This window comes from Hyla sarda, chromosome 3 (genome assembly GCF_029499605.1).
Source record: "Hyla sarda isolate aHylSar1 chromosome 3, aHylSar1.hap1, whole genome shotgun sequence".
Taxonomy (NCBI): domain Eukaryota; kingdom Metazoa; phylum Chordata; class Amphibia; order Anura; family Hylidae; genus Hyla; species Hyla sarda.
Window position 1 is genome coordinate 276,339,734 of NC_079191.1, and position 25,418 is coordinate 276,365,151.

At 43.1% G+C, this 25,418-nt stretch overlaps 1 long non-coding RNA gene across 1 annotated transcript in view; it reads left to right on the forward strand.

The window, feature by feature from the left end:
• The window catches only part of LOC130362355 (uncharacterized), a 57,837-nt gene that overhangs the window by 19,859 nt on the left and 12,560 nt on the right, over window positions 1–25,418 (forward strand). Inside the window, exon 3 of the long non-coding RNA XR_008891376.1 lies at window positions 3,327–3,388. This is a non-coding gene — a long non-coding RNA (uncharacterized LOC130362355). The remainder of the gene's footprint in view (window positions 1–3,326; window positions 3,389–25,418) is intronic.

The window sequence follows — 25,418 nt, forward strand, 5'->3', positions numbered from 1 at the left end:
ATTTGGGTGGTCGTTGATCGATTCTCCAAAATGGCACATTTCATCCCTCTTCCTGGTCTTCCTTCTGCGCCTCAGTTGGCTAAACAATTTTTTGTACACATTTTTCGTCTTCACGGGTTGCCTACGCAGATTGTCTCGGATAGAGGCGTCCAATTCGTGTCTAAATTCTGGAGGGCTCTCTGTAAACAACTCAAGATTAAATTAAATTTTTCTTCTGCATATCATCCCCAGTCCAATGGACAAGTAGAAAGGATTAACCAGATCTTGGGTGATTATTTGCGACATTTTGTTTCCTCCCGCCAGGATGACTGGGCAGATCTCCTCCCATGGGCCGAGTTCTCGTATAACTTCAGGGTCTCTGAGTCTTCCTCCAAATCCCCATTTTTCGTGGTGTACGGCCGTCACCCTCTTCCCCCCCTCCCTACTCCCTTGCCCTCTGGTCTGCCCGCTGTGGATGAAATTTCTCGTGACCTTTCCATCATATGGAGAGAGACCCAAAATTCTCTCTTACAGGCTTCATCACGCATGAAGAAGTTCGCGGATAAGAAAAGAAGAGCTCCCCCCGTTTTTTCCCCTGGAGACAAGGTATGGCTCTCCGCTAAATATGTCCGCTTCCGTGTCCCTAGCTACAAGTTGGGACCACGCTATCTTGGTCCTTTCAAAATTTTGTGTCAAATTAATCCTGTCTCTTATAAACTTCTTCTTCCTCCCTCTCTTCGTATCCCTAATGCCTTTCACGTCTCTCTTCTCAAACCACTCATCCTCAACCGTTTTTCTCCCAAATCTGTTCCTCCCACTCCTGTTTCCGGCTCCTCGGACATCTTCTCGGTCAAAGAAATTTTAGCTGCCAAAAAGGTCAGAGGGAAAAATTTTTTTTTAGTGGACTGGGAGGGTTGTGGTCCTGAAGAGAGATCCTGGGAACCTGAGGACAACATCCTAGACAAAAGTCTGCTCCTCAGGTTCTCAGGCTCTAAGAAGAGGGGGAGACCCAAGGGGGGGGTACTGTTACGCCGAGCGCTCCGGGTCCCCGCTCCTCCCCGGAGCGCTCGCTTCACTCTCCCCGCGGCAGCGCTCCGGTCACGTCCTCTGACCCGGGGCGCTGCGATTCCGCTGCCAGCCGGGATGCGATTCGCGATGCGGGTAGCGCCCGCTCGCGATGCGCACCCCGGCTCCCCTACCTGACTCGCTCTCCGTCTGTTCTGTCCCGGCGCGCGCGGCCCCGCTCCCTAGGGCGCGCGCGCGCCGGGTCTCTGCGATTTAAAGGGCCACTGCGCCGCTGATTGGCGCAGTGGTTCCAATTAGTGTGTTCACCTGTGCACTTCCCTATATCACCTCACTTCCCCTGCACTCCCTTGCCGGATCTTGTTGCCTTAGTGCCAGTGAAAGCGTTCCTTGTGTGTTCCTTGCCTGTGTTTCCAGACCTTCTGCCGTTGCCCCTGACTACGATCCTTGCTGCCTGCCCCGACCTTCTGCTACGTCCGACCTTGCTTTTGCCTACTCCCTTGTACCGCGCCTATCTTCAGCAGCCAGAGAGGTGAGCCGTTGCTAGTGGATACGACCTGGTCACTACCGCCGCAGCAAGACCATCCCGCTTTGCGGCGGGCTCTGGTGAAAACCAGTAGTGGCTTAGAACCGGTCCACTAGCACGGTCCACGCCAATCCCTCTCTGGCACAGAGGATCCACTACCTGCCAGCCGGCATCGTGACACTGACCTCTGCTGTCCATTTAAGGAACTGTCCAGAGCAGCATATGTTTGCTATGGGGATTTTCTCCTGCTCTTGACAGTTCCTAAAATGGACAAAGAGGTCAGCAGAGAGCACTGTGGTCATGACATCAGAGAAATCAAAAAAGTAAAACATTTCCTTTGTAGTATATAGCCCCTAAAAAGTACTGGAAGGATTAAGATTTTTTAATAGAAGTAATTTACAAATCTGTTTAACTTTCTGGCACCAGTTGATTTAAAAAAAAAAAGTTTTCCACGGGAGTACACCTTTAAGGAGCTGTCAAACTGTCTCACTTTCTTGATGTAGAAGAAATTAGTGATTCAGACATATACCATCTTGAATGTAATAGTTGTTACCTGATCCTAAAGGCTTGTTTTAAAGAATTGCTTTAGAGACCCCACTCACCCTCTTTTAGGAAAATGAAGATGGGAGTTAAACGGAAATGCTATATTTAAACACTATTGCTTTCTAATACAACATGTATCAAATATTACAAAAATCTAAATATTCTGTATATTTTTAAGTTATATTTAAGTTAAGGAGACAAAATTCCAGCAATGAAAGGATCAATAGGAAGAATTTATTTACATATAAAGTATTAAGAATAAAGAATCTAAATAACACATGTTATATTACTAAATAAAGGTTCATCTGGAATGATAAATGGAATATCTTTTGTTGCTTTTCCATCCAAGATAGAAGCCACGACATTGATAATTGAGTGACGTACTTCTGTATTGCTGTTTATGCAGTATGCTGCATCACTTTTGTCTGAAAATAGCTATAGTTGTGCATGAGCCATGAGTCACTTTCTATTAATAAAGTAAATAGCAACATAACAGTTGAATGACTAACATACACTTGGTGCATAGGTTGCTGTTATTTTTTCCTTTTAATAACTTAGCTTTCATTGCTAGATGCACTTTGTACAAGCAGAAAGTATACTACTCCTTAGGGCTTTTTATTGCTAATGTAACTAGGTCACATTCAAATCTTTTTCTGGCTTAAACAACACTTTCTAACCAATGTTTGAAAATGATAAAAAGGGTTATCAAATACAGTACTGCTCAAACATGCTGGAAGTTGTACATAAAAGGTATGATAAAAAGTACATATCCCGTAATCTTGTGCCCCTGTTACACACAGTGTGGAGGAGATTTATCAAAACCTGTGCAGAGGAAAAGTTGTCCAGTTGCCCATAGAAACCAATCAGATCGCTTCTTTCATTATTCACAGGCCTTCTTGAAAATGAAAGAAGCGAGCTGATTGGTTGCTATGGGCAACTGGGCAAGTTTTCCTCTGCACAGGTTTTGATAAATCTCCCCCCATATCTTTAGCATTATCCCTTGTTTTTCTTTTTCTTGTTTTTCTTTAATCTTTTTTTTTTTTTTTTTGTAGTTTAAGCAGATTTTTTATTCTGGATACATTTTAAGTTAAATTTTGGATTTTAGTAGTATTTGGCTATTGGTGTGGCTTATGCCTCCCAAAGATGATATAAGTAACCATTTATCTGCCCGTAATCTTCATTCAGTTTGGTTGGTGTACACATACGTAACAAGATTTTGGCACTAACTGTAGTACATTGTTTCGCAACGTTTCAGGCCAGGCCTTTCCTCAAGCTGCCGCACTAAGCCACCGGGCTCTGGGTCACACTACCCTAAAGGTACGCTACGACAACAATAAAGGCTTCTGCAAAACACTGCCATATTTAGATAAGGAACCCACTTCAAAGAGGTGGTTGAGTTTGCAAATGGGTTCATACCACAACATTTATACTAAAATCCTTGTGTTACTTTTGCCATTTTTGCAAAGAAGCAGTGGAACACTGTATATCATGTGTGTATGGGCATGTTTTTATTTGGTTTTGGTTTTTTTTCCCCATAAATTTGTGGTAAAGTATTTTTATGATCTACTTACTGTCAAAGCATACACCAATGATAATGTTAACATAAGCTATATATGTGTGGGGGGGTGGGGGGGCTAATTTTAATACTACCACATCTATGTCAAAGAATGATACTGTCACGATTCGGCTAGCTGGAGGTGGATCCTCTGTGCCAGAGAGGGATTGGCGTGGACCGTGTCGGTGGACCGGTTCTAAGTTGCTACTGGTATTCACCAGAGCCCGCCGCAAAGCGGGATGGTCTTGCAGCGGTGGTAGCAACCAGGTCGTATCCACCGGCAACGGCTCAACCTCTCTGACTGCTGAGATAAGCGCGGTACAAGGGAGTAGACAAGAGCAAGGTCGGACGTAGCAGAAGGTCAGGGCAGGCAGCAAGGATCGTAGTCAGGGGCAACGGCAGGAGGTCTGGAACACAGGCTAGGAACACACAAGGAAACGCTTTCACTGGCACAATGGCAACAAGATCCGGCGAGGGAGTGCAGGGGAAGTGAGGTATAAGTAGGGAGTGTACAGGTGAGGATACTGATTAGGCCTGCTGTGCCAATCAGTGGCGCAGTGGCCCTTTAAATCGCAGAGACCCGGCGCGCGCGCCCTAAGGAGCGGGGCCGCGCGCGCCAGGACAACACAGACAGGGAAAGGGTCAGGTACGGGAGCCGAGATGCGCATCGCGAGCGGGCGCATCCCGCATCGCAAATCGCATCCCGGCTGGGAGTAATATCGCAGCGCACCCGGTCAGCAGGTCTGACCGGGGCGCTGCGAATGAGAGAACGCTGCGAGCGCTCCGGGGAGGAGCGGGACCCGGAGCGCTCAGCGTAACAGTACCCCCCCCTTGGGTCTCCCCCTCTTCTTGGAGCCTGAGAACCTGAGGATAAGGCTTTTGTCCAGGATGTTGTCCTCAGGTTCCCAAGATTTCACCTCTGGGCCACAATTCTCCCAGTCAACCAAGAAGAATCTTTTACCTCTGACCGTCTTGGATGCTAGAATCTCCTTCACCGATAGTGGAAAAGTGTGGAACCCAAAAAAACATTGGATAGCACGGAGTCCGGAGGGGCGTGGCCAATCCAATACGGCAGATAGTTTATCTGGGTCCATTTGTAGTCCCTGGCCAGAGACTAAGTATCCTAGGAAAGGAAGAGACTGACATTCAAAGAGACATTTTTCCATTTTGGCATATAGTTGATTGTCCCGAAGTCTCTGAAGAACCATGCGGACATGCTGGCGGTGTTATTCTAAGTTGGCAGAAAAAATCAGAATATCGTCCAGGTAAACCACAACACAGGTATATAGAAGATCACGAAAAATTTCATTTACAAAGTCCTGGAAGATGGCAGGGGCGTTGCAAAGGCCAAAGGGCATAACCAGATACTCAAAGTGTCCATCTCTGGTGTTAAATGCAGTCTTCCATTCGTCCCCCTCCCTGATGCGGATGAGATTATAAGCACCTCTTAAGTCCAGCTTGGTAAAGATGTGGGCGCCTCGTAGGCGGTCAAAGAGTTCCGAGGTAAGAGGTAGGGGGTAGCGGTTTTTTACAGTGATTTTATTAAGTCCGCTGTAATCAATGCAAGGGCGTAGGGAGCCGTCTTTTTTGGAGACAAAAAAAATCCAGCTCCGGCAGGAGAGGAGGACTTGCGGACAAACCCCTTTTTTAAGTTCTCCTGGATGTATTCCGACATGGCTTGAGTTTCTGGAGCAGACAGAGGATAGATTCTGCCCCGGGGTGGAGTAGTGCCCGGGAGGAGGTCAATAGGACAGTCATAAGGCCTGTGAGGAGGCAAAGTCTCTGCTTGTTTTTTGCAAAAAACATCAGCATAATCCAGATAGGCCTTGGGAAGACCAGATACCGGGGGAACTACAGGGTCTTGACTGTGAGTACTGGGAGCCGGTTTAAGACAGTCCTTGTGGCAAGAAGTAACCCACTTCTTGATTTCCCCTGTGGTCCAATAAAGGGTTGGGGAATGGCGTTGAAGCCACGGTAATCCAAGAAGAATTTCTGAAGTGCAGTTAGAGAGGACCAAAAATTTAATTTTTTCGTGATGGGGTCCGATGCACATTAAGAGAGGTTCTGTGCGGTAACGCACGGTACAGTCCAATCTTTCATTATTAACAGAGTTGATGTAGAGGGGTCTGGCGAGACTGGTCACCGGGATGTTGAACCTGTTGATGAGAGAGGCCAAAATAAATTTTCCTGCAGATCCGGAATCCAAGAAGGCCATAGCAGAGAAGGAGAAGGTAGAAGAAGACATTCGCACAGGCAAAGTAAGACGTGGAGAAGCAGAGTTCACATCAAGAGCTGTCTCCCCTTTGTGCGGAGTCAGCGTGCGTCTTTCCTGGCGAGGAGGATGGATAGGACAATCCTTCAAGAAATTTTCGGTACCGGCACAGTACAGGCAAAGGTTCTCCATGTGGCGTCGTGTCCTCTCTTGAGGTGTCAAGCGAGACCGGTCAACTTGCATAGCCTCCACGGCGGAAGGCACAGGAACGGATTGCAAAGGACTAGAGGAGAGAGGAGCCGGGGAGAGAAACCGCCTCGTGCGAACAAAGTCCATATCCTGGCGGAGCTCCTGACGCCTTTCGGAAAAACGCATGTCAATGCGGGTGGCAAGAAGAATAAGTTCATGCAGGTTAGCAGGAATTTCTCGTGCGGCCAGCACATCTTTAATGTTACTGGATAGGCCTTTTTTAAAGGTCGCGCAGAGGGCCTCGTTATTCCAGGATAATTTGGAGGCAAGAGTACGGAATTGGATGGCATACTCGCCAACAGAAGAATTACCCTGGACCAGGTTCAGCAGGGCAGTCTCGGCAGAAGAGGCTCGGGCAGGTTCCTCAAAGACACTTTGAATCTCCGTGAAGAAGGAGTGTACAGAGGCAGTGACAGGATCATTGCGGTCCCAGAGCGGTGTGGCCCATGACAGGGCTTTCCCAGACAGAAGGCTGACTACGAAAGCCACCTTAGACCTTTCAGTTGGAAACTGGCAACGGCTCAACCTCTCTGACTGCTGAGATAAGCGCGGTACAAGGGAGTAGACAAGAGCAAGGTCGGACGTAGCAGAAGGTCAGGGCAGGCAGCAAGGATCGTAGTCAGGGGCAACGGCAGGAGGTCTGGAACACAGGCTAGGAACACACAAGGAAACGCTTTCACTGGCACAATGGCAACAAGATCCGGCGAGGGAGTGCAGGGGAAGTGAGGTATAAGTAGGGAGTGCACAGGTGAGGATACTAATTAGGCCTGCTGCGCCAATCAGTGGCGCAGTGGCCCTTTAAATCGCAGAGACCCGGCGCGCGCGCGCCCTAACACACACAGACGGGGAACGGGTCAGGTACGGGAGCCGAGATGCGCATCGCGAGCGGGTGCGACCCGCATTGCGAATTGCATCCCGGCTGGAGTAATATCGCAGCGCACCCGGTCAGCAGGTCTGACCGGGGCGCTGCGAATGAGAGAACGCTGCGAGCGCTCCGGGGAGGAGCGGGGACCCGGAGCGCTCGGCGTAACAGATACCTTTAGTATTAATGTTTCTCCTTTTATTTTGGACATTTTGTCAGCATTATATAAAGCTGCAGAGGCTTTGGGGGTGCCAAAATATTTTTAGGATACAAATGGACATTGCTATTGCTACCATTCTGGGGTACATGTGACAATTTGATCACTTTTTTATTTTGTTTTTTATGTGGTGCTGTTTTTTTTTTTTTTTTTAATTGTTCTCCATGCATTATAAATTACTGAACTTCACTCTGCAGGTCAGTATGATTATGGTGATACCAAATTTATATGTGTTTATTACATTAACACTCATGTTTACATTAATAATTGTGTTTGTGTCACCATATGCTGAGAGACAAAACTTTTTTTTTTTTTGATGGAGCTGTGTTAGGGCTTGCTTTTTGTAGGATGAGCTGACATTTTCATTACCATTTTGGGGTAAATATCACTTTTTATTTTTGTTTAAGTGGGGTAGGTTTAATGAAAAATATTTATAGTATAATTTATACATGAGTTGACGTGATGTGATGAGAGGTCTAGGTTAAAAGTGGGATATTATATATATTTTCTTTCTCAGCACAATGCCAACCAAGCAGCAACAGCCTGACATTACCAGGGTGGATTAGGACCATTGTTACTGGCCCTACCCAGCCTAAATAATGCCAGTCTGTTACCGCCTAGGCCCAGGAGTGCCATTTTTTATGCTCCGGGCCTGTTGGTACCAGCTCTTCCCGGAGCCCCTTTTGAGTTGCGTACCAGGGTAATAATTGGGGGTTAGCGCTAGCTGTTTTTGTGGCTAACCCTAAGCCCCGGCTTAGTAATCGATTCTGTCTATTAGACAGCTTCCACTACTAAGCCTGTTAAGAAAAATAAAAATAAGAATAAAAAAAACACGCGTTTAAAAAAATGTTATTCCAAAAAATACTCCCCCATAAGCCCTTGTAAACCATTTTATTAATATTAACCCCTTTTTCACCTTAAGGACTGAGCCCTTTTTCGCAAATCTGACCACCGTTGCTTTACGAATTAATAACGCAAAAACACTTTTACCGAATATTCTGATTCTGAGATCGTTTATTCGTGACATATTCTACTTTATTTTGGTGGTAAATTTTCAGCGTTACTTGCATCCTTTTTTGGTGAAAAATCCCAAAATTTCATGAAAGCTCTCTACTTGTAAGCAAAATGGATATTCACAATAAATTTTATTTTTATTCACAAATACAATATGTCCACTTTATGTTGGCATCATAAAATGGACATATTTTAACTTTTTGAAAAAATTTGAGGGCTTCAAAGTAGAGCAGCAATTTTCAAAAAATTCATGAAAATTGCTAAATCTGAAGGGACAGATGTTACAGAACTACAACTCCCAGCATGCCTGGGCAGTCCAGGCATGCTGAGAGTTGTAGTTTGGCAACATCTGGAGGGCCACTGATTGGACACCACTGTAACAGTGGTCACCAAACTTTGACCCTCCAGATGTTGCAAAACTACAACTCCCAGCATGCCCAGATAGCCTTTGGCTGTCTGAGCATGCTGGGAGTTGCAGTCCGGCCTTCCTAGTGGTTGCCACAGTAAAGATCGCATTACTTTCACTTTCATTCCCCCCCCCCCACTGTCTATTCCCTACCTGAACCGTGATCTCCGCTGGATGTCTGCAATGATCGCCGGGCCCCACACATCTTCTCCTCAGGTACAGGACTCCATCTTCTCCCCCCCGTTCTGCCCGGCATCCAGGGGTGGACAGAACAGGGGGTTTCCATGGCAACCCCCTGTCCTGCGCTGCCATTGGTCAGAACTCAGTTCTGACTAATGGCAGGGGATAGGAGGAGATTGCATCACTGCGACCTCACTCCTATCCCTTAGGCTGATCGGGGTTGTCACTGCCAACTCCGATCATCCCTATTTTCCGGGTGATCGGGTTTCCAGAGACCCGATCAGCCCAGAAATGGAGAAAATTGCATGTCTGAGGTGTGCCGGGGTGCCTGCTGAATGATTTCAGCAGGCATCCCGATCCGGTCCCCAACGGCTAGTGGCGGGGACCGGAATTCCCACGGGCGTATCCATACGCCCTCAGTTCTTAAGGACTCGGGATGCAGGGCGTATGGATACGCCCTGCGTCCTGAACAGGTTAAACCAAACCAGGTTAAACAGCAAGCCTCCAGTTTAGCAACATCTGGAAGCACCCTGTTCCTAAACTACAACTCCCATCATGGGAGTTGTAGTTTAGCAACAGCTGGAGGCACACTGTTCCTAAACTACAACTCCCATCATGGGAGTTGTAGTTTAGCAACAGCCAGTGAAGCCCGCTTATCTACCACCACCTATGTCACGTGACTACAGCTCCCAGCATGTTCTCATTGTAAAGGCATGCTGGGAGTTGTGTGGTGTGAGGGCGGTGGGTAATAGATGCGGGCAGGTGGTGGGGAGCGGAGCCAGCATGGAAACATGAATATAATACTATGGTATTGTCATTTCATATTCCCCGCCTAGAGCTGTGATGCTGGGATTTCTCAAGGAACATTTAAATCGGTGGTCTGGCCCTTAGATAGGGGCTCAAAGCCTCAGGAGCCGCCACAGATGTTTATCTGCCCCTGATGGTAAATGCCTTATTGATGCCTGTTAACAGAAATATACATATGGATAAGTAACTCAATCCCACCAATGCTCCCCAATAGTTGGTATAGCTGAATGGATGAATTCTTAACCCATAGATGTTCACATTTGGACTAATAGGTCCATCCCACAGTGGTCCAACCACCACACTGTTTGTGGCTGGAACCGCTCTTTAAATGAGCTGCCGGCATGCATCACTCTGGCGCTGTTTCCGGCTGTCAAATGACGTATATCCGGCTTATCTGTACATGCCATGAATAAACATGGCGTACCATGCATCATGCGCATCTCTGCGCATGCGCCAGGGTGCATGAACGCGATCCCACTGGCGTCCTCCGCGCATATGTACGTGCGCCCCAGGATATGTGTGGATACGGGTCATACAGCCTGCGTATGCACCAGAGTGCATGAACACAATCCCGCCGATGTCCTCCGCATTGATGCGCGTGCGCCCCAGGATATGCAGGGATACACGTCATACAACCTGTCATGTGGGACCTCCATCATGTGACCATGATTATTTACATCACCATGCCTACCATTGATCACATGACTGGAGCCCATGCAGTAATGCTGGTCACTTCATGAAAGTGACGGAGATGGTCACAGTATATACGGCAATCTGATATGATAATAACGGTACCGGTACCAGCATTTTTATGTAAAGGGGTAAGGAAAATTAATTATATAGATATAGCTGTGAATGATGAAATGGTGGAATTAGATTTATTAAGGCAAAATAAAATAAGGCAAAATATGGGTGGGATCAGCAAAAAGTGGTTACCCCCGCATTTAGTTACCTCAACATAGATAAATTAAAATTAATTTACCCCATGACTTTCTCTATACTTAGTCCTATTTTCATGACACCAATGCAAGCAAAGGTAACTATTGCTTGCTGTGAATGACAGAAGATATAACAGGCACAGTGACACCAGAATTCCTTTTGATAAGTGCATGGTTTAGGCAGAGACACGGTTATGCAATGAAGGTGCACCTGTGTCTGGATAGTGGACAAGGAAACTGTAGTAGCTGCTCATGCAAGTTAACATATCAAAGAATCCTTTCTACTGATGTTCTTTCTGGGCCCCTGAAGCCCTCAAATAGTAGCTGCTCCAAACACCTTCTTGGTCAGAGTTGGCAATTTGTTACCATGACAATCCTGTTTCTCTGAGTTCAATTTTGTTCCCTCCTAAAGTCTTCAAACTGGGCAAAATGTCTTCTAATGCATCATAGAGATATATCTAGCAATCAACAATCTTTCACCACATGGTACACTACCCAAAAGTAGACTATATATATATAGTAAAGACCAAAAGTTTGGACACACCTTCTCATTCTGAGTTTTCTTTATTTTCATGACTATGAAAATTGTAGATTCACACTGAAGGCATCAAAACTATGAATTAACACATGTGGAATTATAGACATAACAAAAAAAGTGTGAAAATATGTTATATTCTAGGTTCTAGCCACCTTTTGCTTTGATTACTGCTTTGCACACTCTTGGCATTCTCTTGATGAACTTCAAGAGGTAGTCACCTAAAATTGTCTTCCAACAGTCTTGAAGGAGTTCCCAGAGATGCTTAGCACTTGTTGGCCCTTTTTGCCTTCACTCTGCGGTCCAGCTCACCCCAAACCATCTCGATTGGGTTCAGGTCCGGTGACTGTGGAGGCCAGGTCATCTGGCACAGCACCCCATCACTCTCCTTCTCTGTCAAATAGCCCTTACACAGCCTGGAGGTGTGTTTGAGGTCATTGTCCTTTTGAAAAATAAATGTCCAACTAAACGGAAACCGGATGGAATAGCATGCCGCTGCAAGATGCTGTGGTAGCCACGCTGGTTTAGTATGCCTTCAATTTTGAATAAATCCCCAACAGTGTCACCAGCAAAGCACCCCCACACCATTACACCTCCTCCTCCACACCAGCACACCTGTGAAGTGAAAACCATTTCAGGTGACTACCTCTTGAATCTCAACAAGAGAATGCCAAGAGTGTGCAAAGCAGTAATCAAAGCAAAAGGTGGCTACTTTGAAGAACCTAGAATATGACATTTTTTCAGTTGATTCACACTTTTTTGTTATGTCTATAATTCCACATGTGTTAATTCATAGTTTTGATGCCTTCAGTGTGAATTTACAATTTTCATAGTCATGAAAATAAAGAAAACTCTGAATGAGAAGGTTTGTCCAAACTGAATATATATATTCACATTTTACCATAGCATTGATTGATAAATGTATTAGTAAATGTATTTACAACCAGCTAAATATAATCCTCTGTATTAAGATGCTACAGTCAGCTCAGCACAGTCCATATTCTTAAATTAAGTACACAATCAATTAAACACATACATGTCTATAATTTTAAAAATAAGGCCTGAGGTTTCTATTTGTGAGTATATCCACAGCTGAGCACATAAAATATTCATGTTAGAATTCTCACTTCTGTCTATTTGTGGTCAAACTGGCACCTGGGTAACACTGCAAGCACACATTAAATTAAAAAGAACATTTGCATTTCAAATGTTGCATATTTATTGTTGACAGTTCTAATATTTGATTGATTTAACAAATGTATTTCTTTGCTAAGTATGTTGCTGATTATATGACAAAAACATAAAAATGAAAACATTATGATATTATGTTTTACTAGCTGAATACCTGGCGTTGCCTGTTTTTTCCTACCTAATCCTTGTGGGGGAGGAAAAGCAACAAAGGAGGAAGCTTTGGTCCTCATATCCCATCCTCATATCCTGACCCCAAATCCCATACTCATATTCCGACCTCATATCCTGTCCTCATATTCTGTCCTCATATCTTGATCTCACATTCCATCCTCATATTTTGTCCTCATAGCCTGACCTCATTTTCCATCCTTATATTTTGTCTTTATATCCTGTGGCGCTGGGTACCGGGGTAATAATTGGGGGTTAGCGCTAGCTGTTTTTGGGGCTAACGCTAAGCCCCGGCTTAGTCATGGATTCTGTCTATTAGACAGCCTCCATAACTAAGCCTGAATATTCAATAAAAAAAGAAAACACAACATATTGGAAAAATTATTTTATTTTAAAAAACACTCCCCCACAGCCCTCGTTAACCATTTTATTAAAATATTAAAAAAAATCCTGTTCATCCGTCGTAATCCATCGAATCCGCAGTAATCCTCTGCATACACGGATCTGAAACGAGAAGAAAGGAAAAAACACAAAAAAATAGGTTAGGACATTTTTTGTGCTCTCTGCAGGTGAGAACGCCCATAATGCAATGTCTACCTAAACAGTGAGCCTCCAATTGGTGCAAAACTACAACTCCCAGCATGCCCAGACAGCCTGCCAGAAGGGTCTGTTCACATTATCCAATACGGACAATGTTAACAGAGCCTTATACCCTTGCCAGCCTGGATCGTGTATGTAGCTCCGCCCCTAATGACGTCATCACTAGGGGCGGAGCTACGCGGACCCGCGGGGACAGGACGGAGGTAAGGGGACTTCTCCATCTTCTGTATACACTATATACAGCTATCTATAGATAGCTGTATATAGTGTATACCACCCAAAGAGTTAACCTACACTGTCTAGCAGTGTAAGTTAACTCTTTCCTTGCTGGGCTGGTGCATAGCGCACAGCTCAGCAAGGGGTTAAGTGAGCCAGCAATGTGTATAGTGTATACACATTGCAGGCTCACTGTAAGTTCTTGCTGGGCAGTAGATATACGATGTATATCTACTGCTCAGGATCAGCTGATCTCCCGGCTCTGTAGCCTTGAGAACAGCTGATCCCGACAGTCACTTTGATCGCAGCGGGTGTCAGGAGAAGTGACATCCCTGGGATCTGTCCCTTACTGCAGGTACTAATACTCCCAACATGGAGAACACTCTGCTCCATGCTGGGAGCTGTAGTACCTGCATGAATAGACAGATCGCAGCGAGTGTCACTCCTCCTGACACCCGTTGCGATCCTCCTGTATAATGTATAGATGCAGCAGCCGATGGTCCCCTGCACTGCCGTATATATGCACATATTCCTATTTCCCACAGAGTTGTGATTGGCTGGAACCATCTGACCAATCACAGCTCTGTGGGAAATATGAATATGTGTATATATACGGCAGTGCAGGGGACCATAGAAGAGCGACTGCGGCATCTATACATTATACAGGAGGATCGCAAGGGACCCCAGCGATCTGTCAATTAGTACAGGTAACTACTACTCCTATCATGGAACAGTGTGTTCCATGCTGGGAGTAGTAGTACTACCTAAAAAATGTAAAAAAAAGTGAAACACACACACACACTACATTTTTATTATTGTCGGTTATATTTTTAGTGCCCTACCCGCGCACATAAATTGATCCCTGTTTAAAAATTTATAAAAATGTTGTTATAAAAAATATATATTTAGTTAAATACAATTTTTTCCATCACTACTGTATCTTTTTTATAATTTTTTTTTAATGGTACCCTACTAAATTTTAATAAAAATATCTTCAACACTTTTCTGGATCTCTAAAGTCCAAAAGAGAATAAAAACCGCCTGAAAAAACGCCAAATTTAAAACCCACATGGCATTTTTCTTGGCGTTTTTTTTTACTCCCATAGACTTCTATGGGAGAAAAACGCCAAGATTTTCCCGAAAAAACGCCAAAGTCTCGACAAGAGGCCGTTTTTTAAAAACTGCCAAGGAGACCAAAAACGCCAAAAGGATTAAAAAAACGCCAAACTGAAAAACGCCAAGTGGATTTGGCATTTTGCAGTTTACTATTGACTTGCAGCTAACATCTGGCCAAAGCGTTTTTTCACAAAAAAAACGCCATGCGGCAGAATGGGCGTTTTTATTGGTGTTTTTGTCAAAAAAAAAAAACAAGTGGAAACTTAGCCTTATAGATGATGTTTACAATTTGGTTTATAAATACCATCAGTGCAAAAGATAAATCCCACCAGGCCCGCTTAAAGCAGCCCTCCTATTATTAGTGATAGTAGTGCCACTCTAAGGGTGGGTTCACACTACGTTTTCTCCCATACGGGAGCGCATACGGCAGGGGGGAGCTAAAAGCTCGCGCTCCCGTATGTCACCGTATGCGCTCCCGTATGTCATTCATTTCAATGAGCCGGCCGGATTGAAACGTTCGGTCCGGTCGGCTCATTTTTGCGCCGTATGCGCTTTTACAACCGGACCTAAAACCGTGGTTGACCACAGTTTTAGGTCCGGTTGTAAAAGCGCATACGGCGCAAAAATGAGCCGACCGGACCGAACGTTTCACTCCGGCCGGCTCATTGAAATGAATGACATACGGGAGTGCATACGGTGACATACGGGAGCGCAAGGTTTTAGCTCCCCCCTGCCGTATGCGCTCCCGTATGGGAGAAAACGTAGTGTGAACCCAGCCTTATACAGTATACAGCAGAATATTTTGTATACTTTGCGGCTGGGGGAAAGATGTAAAGCATCACTACTTACCTCCAGTATATGTGCTAGATGCAAAGAATCCAACACATGCATGAAGGTTTGCTGTGCCAGCATATTTCAAAAGCCCTGATGCGCAAATCTGAGCTTTCAAAAGTTGTGAGTAAGTATATACTGACATTTATCAAGAGGGGCACCACAAATGTGGCAGGAGCACATAATGAAAAAGTGTTTCTTCTACCCTTGAAACAGACATTTCACCCATTAATTGGCTTTACACAAATCTTATAATATAATACAGTGGTCCCTCAAGTTACAATATTAATTGGTTCCGGGACAACCATTGTATGTTAAAACCATTGTATGTTGAGACCATAACTCTATGGAAACCTGGTAATTGGTTCTGAAGCCCCCAAAATGTCATCCAAAAATAGGAAAAAGGTGAGGATTAAACAAAAAAAAGGTAGATAACTAATATAGATGAAGCAAGTGCTTACATATAAAAGTAAGAAATAACTGCTGGGAGCTGTAATCGCGGTCTATGTCAGTGTTTCCCAGCCAGGGTGCCTCCAGCTGTTGCAAAACAAAAACTTCCAGCATGCCCGGACAGCCAACGGCTGTCCGGGCATGCTGGAAGTTGTCGTTTTGCAACAGCTGGAGGCACCCTGGTTGGGAAACAATGGCTTATGTAGTGGACAGGAACTTCTTCAGGGTTCTGTACAGTACACACAGTGTCCTAAATGGAGCCACCCTTACTTGGTGTCCAAAAGAGCAGCTAACCCTGGCACAGGTAAGGAGTAGTACAGAACTTGTAGTTCCTTCCTGTACTGTAGGGGGTGCTACCAGACAGCCAGTCAGTGCAGGCACTAAAGTAATATAGGTAAAGAGTACAGAACATGTAATACCTCCCTGTACTGTAGGGGGCGCTACCAGACAGCCAGTCAGTGCATGTACTTCAGTAATACAGGGGGTTTACCAGTAAAATGCACGTTCTGATTGGTCGGTTCTTCCAGTTGTGACACGTTTCACAGATGTGGACTGTCTGTAGCATTGTATGTTGAGTCTGGTTTCAAGTTACGATGGTCCAGAAAAAAACATTGTATGTTGAAATTATTGTATGTTGAGGCCATTGTAAGTTGAGGGATCACTGTATATCTTATAATATAAGAGGTTAGGCTAATTGTTCATATTATGCATTTTCGATTCTGGTGGTATTACTGCCTAGTTTCCCAACAGAGTATACCTGACGAAACACTCTTGCAAAGTGGGGGGTCTTGCAAAGTGGGGGGTCTTGCAAAGTGGGGGGTCTTGCAAAGTGATTCTTTACGATCTGCTAATGTTGAAGAGACCCTTCTTATAAGGTGGCAATAGCTTTATTTAGGGATATACAGATAAATACAGGCACAGTATGGCAGCCTAGCCTTCTTAAAAGGTGGGATTGTTGAAAAACTCTTTTAGGATTTTCAAATCCCTTTGATATGTAGAAAGACAAAGGAAAAATTATTTTATACTTGCACATTGTTTAAAAATAGCAGGAAAAATACAATATGGCTGCTATAGAAAGTATAGAGAGGAATTAAGCCATAAGGGGGAAATGTGTTATGCCTATAGAAACAATTTGACCTTAAGACAGCTTTTGAGTGGCAACATTATTTTTCATTAAGAAATTGTTGAAATCCTTGACTATGAATATTAAATAATTATTTCCTTCTGAATTCAATTACTGCATAATACTTCAAAGACCACAAGGGAGTTAACATTATTTTTGGATTAACAGCCTTGCTGAGGTTTAAAGAGCAAAATTGCTATTAAATGTAATATTAGAATATGATTTCTACAATTCAAACACATAGAGAAGCTAACATCAGCTTGATTACTTTGGAATAGCTTCTTGCAGCCTCTCAGTAGGTAAATGAGTAATTAGGATAATCAGAGCAATGAATCAAATACATTATCCATTCAGGGCTCAAGTTGCAATCTCAACTTTTGGAATAATTAAAACATTTTCTGTAATGTATTAGAAATAATTTGTAACATTTATCTTTCCAAATGTAAGCTTTTTCTACATCAAGGTTATAAAAAGGACATGGTACTGTTCATAAGCACCTACTGTGCTTCGAAGCATCACAGCGATAGAATGAAAGCTCTTATCTCTAGCACAAACATGCAGATGGGAACACTCTCTGACAGCAAAAAAAATATATAAAAAAATAAAGTCTAACTGTGACCCAATCTGCTGCTGAGTTTATACAAGGTGACCCATGGGAGGCCAAGAAAGAAGGCAGTAACAATACATTCTTCATAGACAAGAGGGGATGAATTCCTCAAAATTATTTTACTAAATCATGAATTTAAGTCTACTTCTTCACAAATAGAAGTCCTATTTGAAGGAAAAGAAAAAAGGAAAAATAATAATAATAATAAAAAAATTAACAAAAATAAATAAATAAATAAATAAAAACATTGTGCTCAAGTAATCAATCCAAGGCTTCATAGGCTTGGCAGTTGGGTGCATGGAGCTTGTATAGTGGCACACAGGGTCACTGTGTCTCTGTTCAACGGAGCTGTTGGGATTCCATGTCCGTTGAGTGGTGCTTCTGTAATGCACCATGTTATTAGGATACTTCTACACTTCTAAGGAATTGTGGGGGGGGGAAATTAACTCCTTAAAGGGGTACTCCGTTGCTGGAGTAGTTTTTGGCCCATGCTTCCTACAGTACAGATATACTTTAATACCTTTTTTGGTGTCCGTGACCTCTATGGTTGTGTTTTAAAGATTACCTTTCTTTGCATCCGGAAGTCGTTCAGTTTTCTGTATCCTGCTGTGCTGGCGACCACCTTTTCCCATTCAGTCTGGGTGCCATGTTGTGTTCGGGAGCTCCTTTTTTTTAGGTGTGTCTTTTTACTTTCGTCATCCTCCCCAGCTTGTGATCCTCCACTCCTCCTTGATGTTTATTCAAAAAGTATTTATATACTCCGCCTATTTGGGTTGTAGCCATCTCCTGAAGCCATGTCAATAGGCTGCCGCAGGTGCAATCCAAGAGAGGCGCAGACGCAGGCACACATCTTGTCTGACTTCTATTGGTTGGCTATGTAGTTAGGTTGGCTTGTGTTGCTTCGGCAACATAATTGGCTGCATTACATTAAAGAATTACCATATCAACACACAAACTTTGACAGAACCGCAGTTTGTTGCCTCTCTGATGCTCCACTACACGACAACAAACAGAGAGATGACGGGGCAAGGGGGTGCGGACACACAGTCTCCTCAATGGCCAAACAGCAAGGGTAGCAAGATAGGCTGCACACTAAAAGAGCCAGGCCCCGTATTCCCAAACAAGGGTTGTACCATTAAGGAAAATTAGCATGTGAAGCGAGGTTTACCTAAGAAAGAAGGTAGGGTAAGAGGCGGTGTGGAAAGATCAAATGGGAGGAACAAACGTAGAGAGGGGCGGACAAAACAAGCAAGACATGGTGGGAAATGTAGTTTACAATGAGCAGAAGGAAAGGAAGTGCTCTGAATAAGTGTTACACAAACACTTCACTATAAGGCAGCAAAAGACCCGTGGGTACAGCACTGTGCACAACGGAGGATAAGGTAAGCAACAGAAGAGTACCCCTTTAAGGACCATTTTGGCCTTAAAGGGGTACTCTGCCCCTAGCATCTTATCCCCTATGCAAAGGATAGGGGATAAGATGTCAGATTGTGGGGGTTCCCGCCGCTGGGGACCCCCGGGGATCTCTGCTGCAGCACCCCGCTATCATTACTGCATAGAGCAAACTCTCTGTGCGTAATGACTGGCAATACAGGGGCCGGAGCATCATGACGTCACGGCTCTACCCCCTCATGACATTATGACCCGCCCCCTCAATACAAGTCTATGGGAGGGGGCGTGAGGGCCGCCACGCCACCTCCCATAGACTTGTATTGCGGGGCGGGCCTTGACGTCACGAGGGGGCAGAGCCGTGACGTAATGATGCTTCTGCCCCTGTTTTGCCGATCATTACGCACAGAGCCTTTTTTCTCTGTGCAGTAATGATGGCAGGGTGCTGCAGCGGAGATCCCGGGGGTTCCCAGTGGCGGGACCCCCGCGATCTGACATCTTCTCCCCTATCCTTTGGATAGGGGATAAGATGCTAGGGGTAGAGTACCCCTGTAGGGACCAGGCCAAAAAATCTCAAACTATTTTAACAAAATTAGTATCTTTGAAATTGCCCTATTTTGACCACCTATAACTTTCAAATTTTTCCCTATACAGGGCGTTATGAGGACAAATTTTTTGTGCCGTGATCTGTAGTTTTTATTGGTACCTCTTTTGCTTAGGTTTAACTTTTTATTAATTTTTTATAAAAATGTTTTGAAATAAAATGTTACAAAAATGCAGCAATTTTGTACTTAATTTTTTTTTTACGTTTACGCCATTCACGGTAAGGGAATTAACAATAAATTTAGATAGTTCAGACCATTATGGATGATTGGATCCCTGATCATGTATTGATCTGTATTGATCATGCCATTTGAGGGGTTAATGGCGGACACCCGCACGTTCGCGGATGTCCGCCATTACTGGCGGGTCCCTGGCTGCTGATAGCTGCCGGGACCTGCCGTGCATGACGCGATCACCGGTTTGGTGCTCGCGGTCATGGTGGAGCGTAAATGTACTTTATGGTGCATTAAGTACCACAGCACCATGACGTACATTTACATACATTGTCGTTAAGGGGTTAATCATTGTAGGTTTACGTAAAGCATTTTTGTACCCTTGTTTTGTGTGCTGGTAATGTGTAGGTGTATCAAATTTTTTACATGGTCGCAGGGCATTTGATACATTTTGTGCAGGTACACGTTTTCTAAAATGTCACTCTAAACTGTACACCAAAGAGCTAAGCTAAGTCTGGGCTGGTATACTTTTGCAACTTTTTGCTACATTTAAAAAATGTCTCAGGTGATAAATTCATTACCCCTGCAAAAGACTAACCTTAACAGCTGATCTTGACACTTAAAAAAAGAAGCGTAAACCAAAAAGTCGCAAAAAGTGTCTGAAGCGCTGCACAGCACCAACTGTGAGACAAATATACACACAAAACAACTCTAAAGACAATGATAAATTCCCCCCAGTTTTCTTATCTAAACATATTGCATTTGATGCGCCTGTATTAAAAATAAATAACAATGTATTACTCCATACTCTTATCTTTATAGCCCAATAAAAATATATATATAGTGTATTTCTCTAACATGAGCATCAACATATTTCTTTATATTCCCTTGTTGTGGATATCAAACTTTTACATTTAGAATGTGACAGCAACAGCAAAGCCACTGTCAGTATGTAAAACATTTTAGAGAACAGGACCTGTGTAAGCTGTGGCAGTTATGGTTGATGTTATTAGGGGTGACAATTGCAGTTGTTTGTGGTATTTGAAGTAGCCTTGGGGTGCTTAGTTGAATGTATATGGTAAAGACAACTGAATTGTGTTACATATGTATGGACAATTATCAACGGGTTTAGTCAGGTTTTCTTTACTATAATTGTCGCAAAATTGTCGCAACTGCGACTACGCGCTTTTTCGTGCGACATTTTGACTGGAAAGCGAGAAAAGCAAGTTTTCCAAAAATTTACTATGTAGTAATAATTTTAAAATGGACTACGAGTAGTTAGGTATTTATTAACTGCGACAGTCGCAACTGCGCAAAAAAAGTCGCAACAGGGTTAAAAATTTAATAAATTTACTCAGCTCAAACATGGAGCAGAAAAAGCTACTACCAAAGTAAAAGAGGAAAAATTGCTTACGTGAAAGAAAATTATCAACAGGCTGAAAGCAGTTGATAAATAAGTCACACATAAGCAAAAAAAAGTAAGGAAAAAATTACTAAAGAAAAGAATACATAAGCAAACATTGATAAATGTCCCTAAAGGTGAGAGGCAAATTTAGTTTTTTGTAAAAGCAATACTATTACACTAGGTTCACAATAGATGCAATGGATAAAAAAAAAGGATTTTTTTTCTGCGGTGCTGGACCAAGTAGGTTAAAAGAGACTAAGCTCTTAATAGTTGAATAAAAATATTATTTATCGGTAGCATGTACAACGCATATCTGGCCCGAAATGGGCCCTTCATCAGGACAAGGTGCTGATACAAAGGTTATAAAGCACTGACATTATATACACACAGAGAGATAATTTACACACAAAACTTCCTTCAATCAAGGTTAGAGTATTCGCAAACAGCTATTGGGTAAGTGACGTAGCCACACTGAGATTAAAAGGCACTCGCTGCCACTATCATCAGCCCCAAGTAATGGCCATAAATACACCAGCGCTTACATTTTGAGTCATACCACATAATACATTTTCTGGTTCATTTACTAGTTTACTTGTAGCTCCGCCCTATAGAGCTCACTACACCGGAACCTGCCGGCACTTACATGACTTTTCTTAACACACAAGGAGTTAAGCTCCTCCAGTATTAAAATCTTTTATTATATTTAATAATTTAATTTTGAATTGCATGTCACTTATTGTTACTATATACATATATTAATTCTTGCTTCATAGCAAAGTATGTGATTTTAACCCCTTAAGGACTCAGCGTTTTTCCATTTTTGCACTTTCGTTTTTTACCTCCTTACCTTTAAAAAATCACAACCCTTTCAATTTTGCACCTAAAAATCCTTATGATCGCTTATTTTTTGCGCCAGTCATTTTACCCAAAAATCTACGTCAAAATGGAAAAAAAAAATCATTGTGCGTCAAAATTGAAGAAAAAACGCCATTTTGTAATTTTGGGGGCTTCCGTTTCTATGCAGTTAATTTTTCAGTAAAAATGACACCTTAACTGTATTTTGTAAGTCCATATGATTAAAATTATACCCTACTTATATAGGTTTGATTTTGTTGTACTTCTGGAAAATATCATAACTACATGCAGAAAAATGTATACGTTTAAAATTGTCATCTTCTGACCCCTATAAAAAAAAAAAATCTGCGTATGGGGTGGTTTGAGGGCTGATTTTTTGCATTGTGATCTGAATTTTTTAGCGGTACCATTTTTGTATTGATCGGACTTTTGATCGCTTTTTATACATTTTTTCATGATATAAAAAGTGACCAAAAATACGCTATTTTGGACTATGGAAATTTTTTGCGTGTATGCCATTGACCATGCGGTTTAATTAGCAATATATTTTTACAAGTCAGACATTTCAACATGCGGCGATGCCACATATGTTTATTTTTTATTTTTATTTACACTGTTTTTTTTTTTAAATGGGAAAAGGGGGGTGATTCAAACTTTTATTACGGAAGGGGTTAAATTATCTTTATTCACTTTTTTTTTTGCAGTGTTATAGCTCCCCCTAGTGGCTATTAAACTGCATGCCCTGATCTCTTACATTGATCAATGGTTTCTCATTGATCAATGATTCTCAATGAGTAGTCATTCGGCAATCGGACACCAGGAGGCAAGGTAATGGACCCTCCTCGTGTCTTACAGCGGTTAAGGATGCCGCGATTTCGCCGCAGTGATCCTAAACAGCCCCCTGAGCTAACTGGCAATATTTTACTTTCACTTTAGACGCGGCGTTCAACTTTGAACTCTGCATCTAAAGGTTTAATAGTGCATGGTGCCGCGCACTATTAGCCACGGGTCCCCGCCGTTGTTGTGGCCTGGTGTTATAGAACGGGACGTACAGGTATGCCCTGAGTCCTTAAGGGGTTAAACATGTGCAGTGGCAATTTTTGCCTTTTAATCTCAGTGTGGCTACGTCACTTACCTAATAGCTGTTTGTGAATACTCTAATCTTGATTGAAGGAAGTTTTGTGTGTAAATTATCTCTGTGTGTATATAATGTCAGTGCTTGATAATCTTTGTATCAGTACCTTGTCCTCACGAAGGGTCCATTTGTGGCTAGAAACGCATTGCATGTGCTACCAATAAATGCCATTTTTGTTCAACTACTAAGAGCTAAGTATCTTTTAACCTACTTGGTCCAGCACTGCAGAAAAAAGTCAGTTTTTTTATCCATTGCATCTATTCACCACCGATGACTGAAGATCGGAAGGATTGTGAGCTGCAGGACCATTGATATCACTCTACATGAGAACATAGGTGTTGTGCTCTCAACGCAACATTATGTGGTGAGTGGGATTCATATCTTTCTTTAACCCCTTAACGACGCAGGACGTATATTTACATCCTGCGCCGGCTCCCGCGATATGAAGCGGGGTCACGCTGCGACCACTCATCACATCACGTCGGTCCCGGCGCTCATCAACGGCCGGGACCCGCGGCTAATACCACACATTGCCGATCGCTGACCTCCGCTTCTAAAACGAAAGTGAAAGTATCCCGGCTAGTCAGTCGGGCTGTTCGGGACCGCCACGGTGAAATTGCGGCGTCCCGAACAGCTTACAGGACACCGGGAGGGCCCTTACCTGCCTCCTCGGTGTCCGATCGACGAATGACTGCTCCGTGCCCGAGATCCAGGCAGGAGCAGTCAAGCGCCAATAACACTGATTACAGGCGTGTTAATACATGCCAGTGATCAGCATAGGAGATCAGTGTGTGCAGTGTTATAGGTCCCTATGGGACCTATAACACTGCAAAAAAAAAGTAAAAAAAAAGTGTTAATAAAGGTAATTTAACCCCTTTCCTAATAAAAGTTTGAATCACCCCCCTTTTCCCATAAAAAAAATAAAACAGTGTAAATACAAAAAAAAAACAACATATGTGGTATCGCCGCATGTGTAAATGTCCGAACTATAAAAATGTATCAATAATTAAACCGCATGGTCAATGGCGTACGCGCAAAAAAATTCCAAAGTACAAAAAAGCGTATTTTGGTCACTTTTTATACCATTAAAAAATTAATAAAAAGTGATCAAAAAGTCTGATCAAAACAAAAATCATACAGTTAAAAACTTAAGTTCACGGCGCAAAAAATGAGCCCTCATACCGCCCTGTACGTGGAAAAATAAAAAAGTTAGAGGGGTCAGAAGATGATATTTTTAAACGTGTACATTTTCCTGCATGTAGTTATGATTTTTTCCAGAAGTACGACAAAATCAAACCTATATAAGTAGGGTATCATTTTAACCTTATGGACCTACAGAATAATGATAAGGTGTAATGTTTACCGAAATATGCACTGTGTAGAAACGGAAGCCCCCAAAAGTTACAAAATGGCGTTTTTTCTTAGATTTTGTCTCACAATTATTTTTTTTTCCATTTTGCCGTGAATTTTTGGGTAAAATGACTAATGTCACTGGAAAGTAGAATTGGTGACGCAAAAAATAAGCCATAATATGGATTTTTAGGTGGAAAATTGAGAGGGTTATGATTTTTAAAAGGTAAGGAGAAAAAAACGAAAGTGCAAAAACGAAAAAACCCTGAGTCCTTAAGGGGTTAAATGCAACTGTTTAACTATACTTCACTAGGGTTGGGTGTCTTTTCTTTTTCTCTTCCCCTTTCATCACAAGGTTCACAATGACATTGAGGCTCTGTTTAGTTTTCTGTTAATCTCCTCTGTCTGGGAGCAAAAGACTGATTCAATGACAAATCCATCAAATAAGGGACACCAACAGAGCCTACATACTGTATCCCATTGACTTTAATGGAGGGTCCATCTTGTTTCTGCGCAATGTCAGCCATTTTGCTCAATTTCAACTGAACTAGAGATGGGATTTCATGAAAAATTCGATACAGAACGAATCCGAATTTCCTTGCGCTTCATGATAACGAATTGCTTCATTCCCTACATTTTGTTCGGGCTGGGGGGCTAAAATGGCGGCTACATGAGTGAGGACATGGAGTAAGGAAGTCTGGGAAGCCGGGTAGGCGGGATCACCCTGAATCACATGGCGGCATGCAGCCTATCAGCAGCCAGCCCTGTGATATCACAGCCCTATGTATTCGCCAGCCATTGCCAAAGATGGGCATTTCCTGTTTTGCTGAGAGAGCAGAAACTGTGTGTGCACACTAATCACCGTTATTGAGAATGCATATCTTTACAGCGGCAAATCCATTCACATCAAGCCTGCATTTGTTCTGGCTAGAGAGAGAGCAGACACTGTGTGGTCACTATTCAGCATTACTGACAATACAGATCAGCTAATTGAGTTCAGAACTGGGAGCAATCCCCATTCAAAGATTGCAAGCAACAATAGTGCAGGCAGGGACAGTTCAGAGGGAGAGAGAGTACGTTTTTTTCTGTTGCAACCGCACTAGGGTGTATTACTGTAAAAAAGTGAAAAATATACGGACTCCGCAGTTCTATGCTTTTTT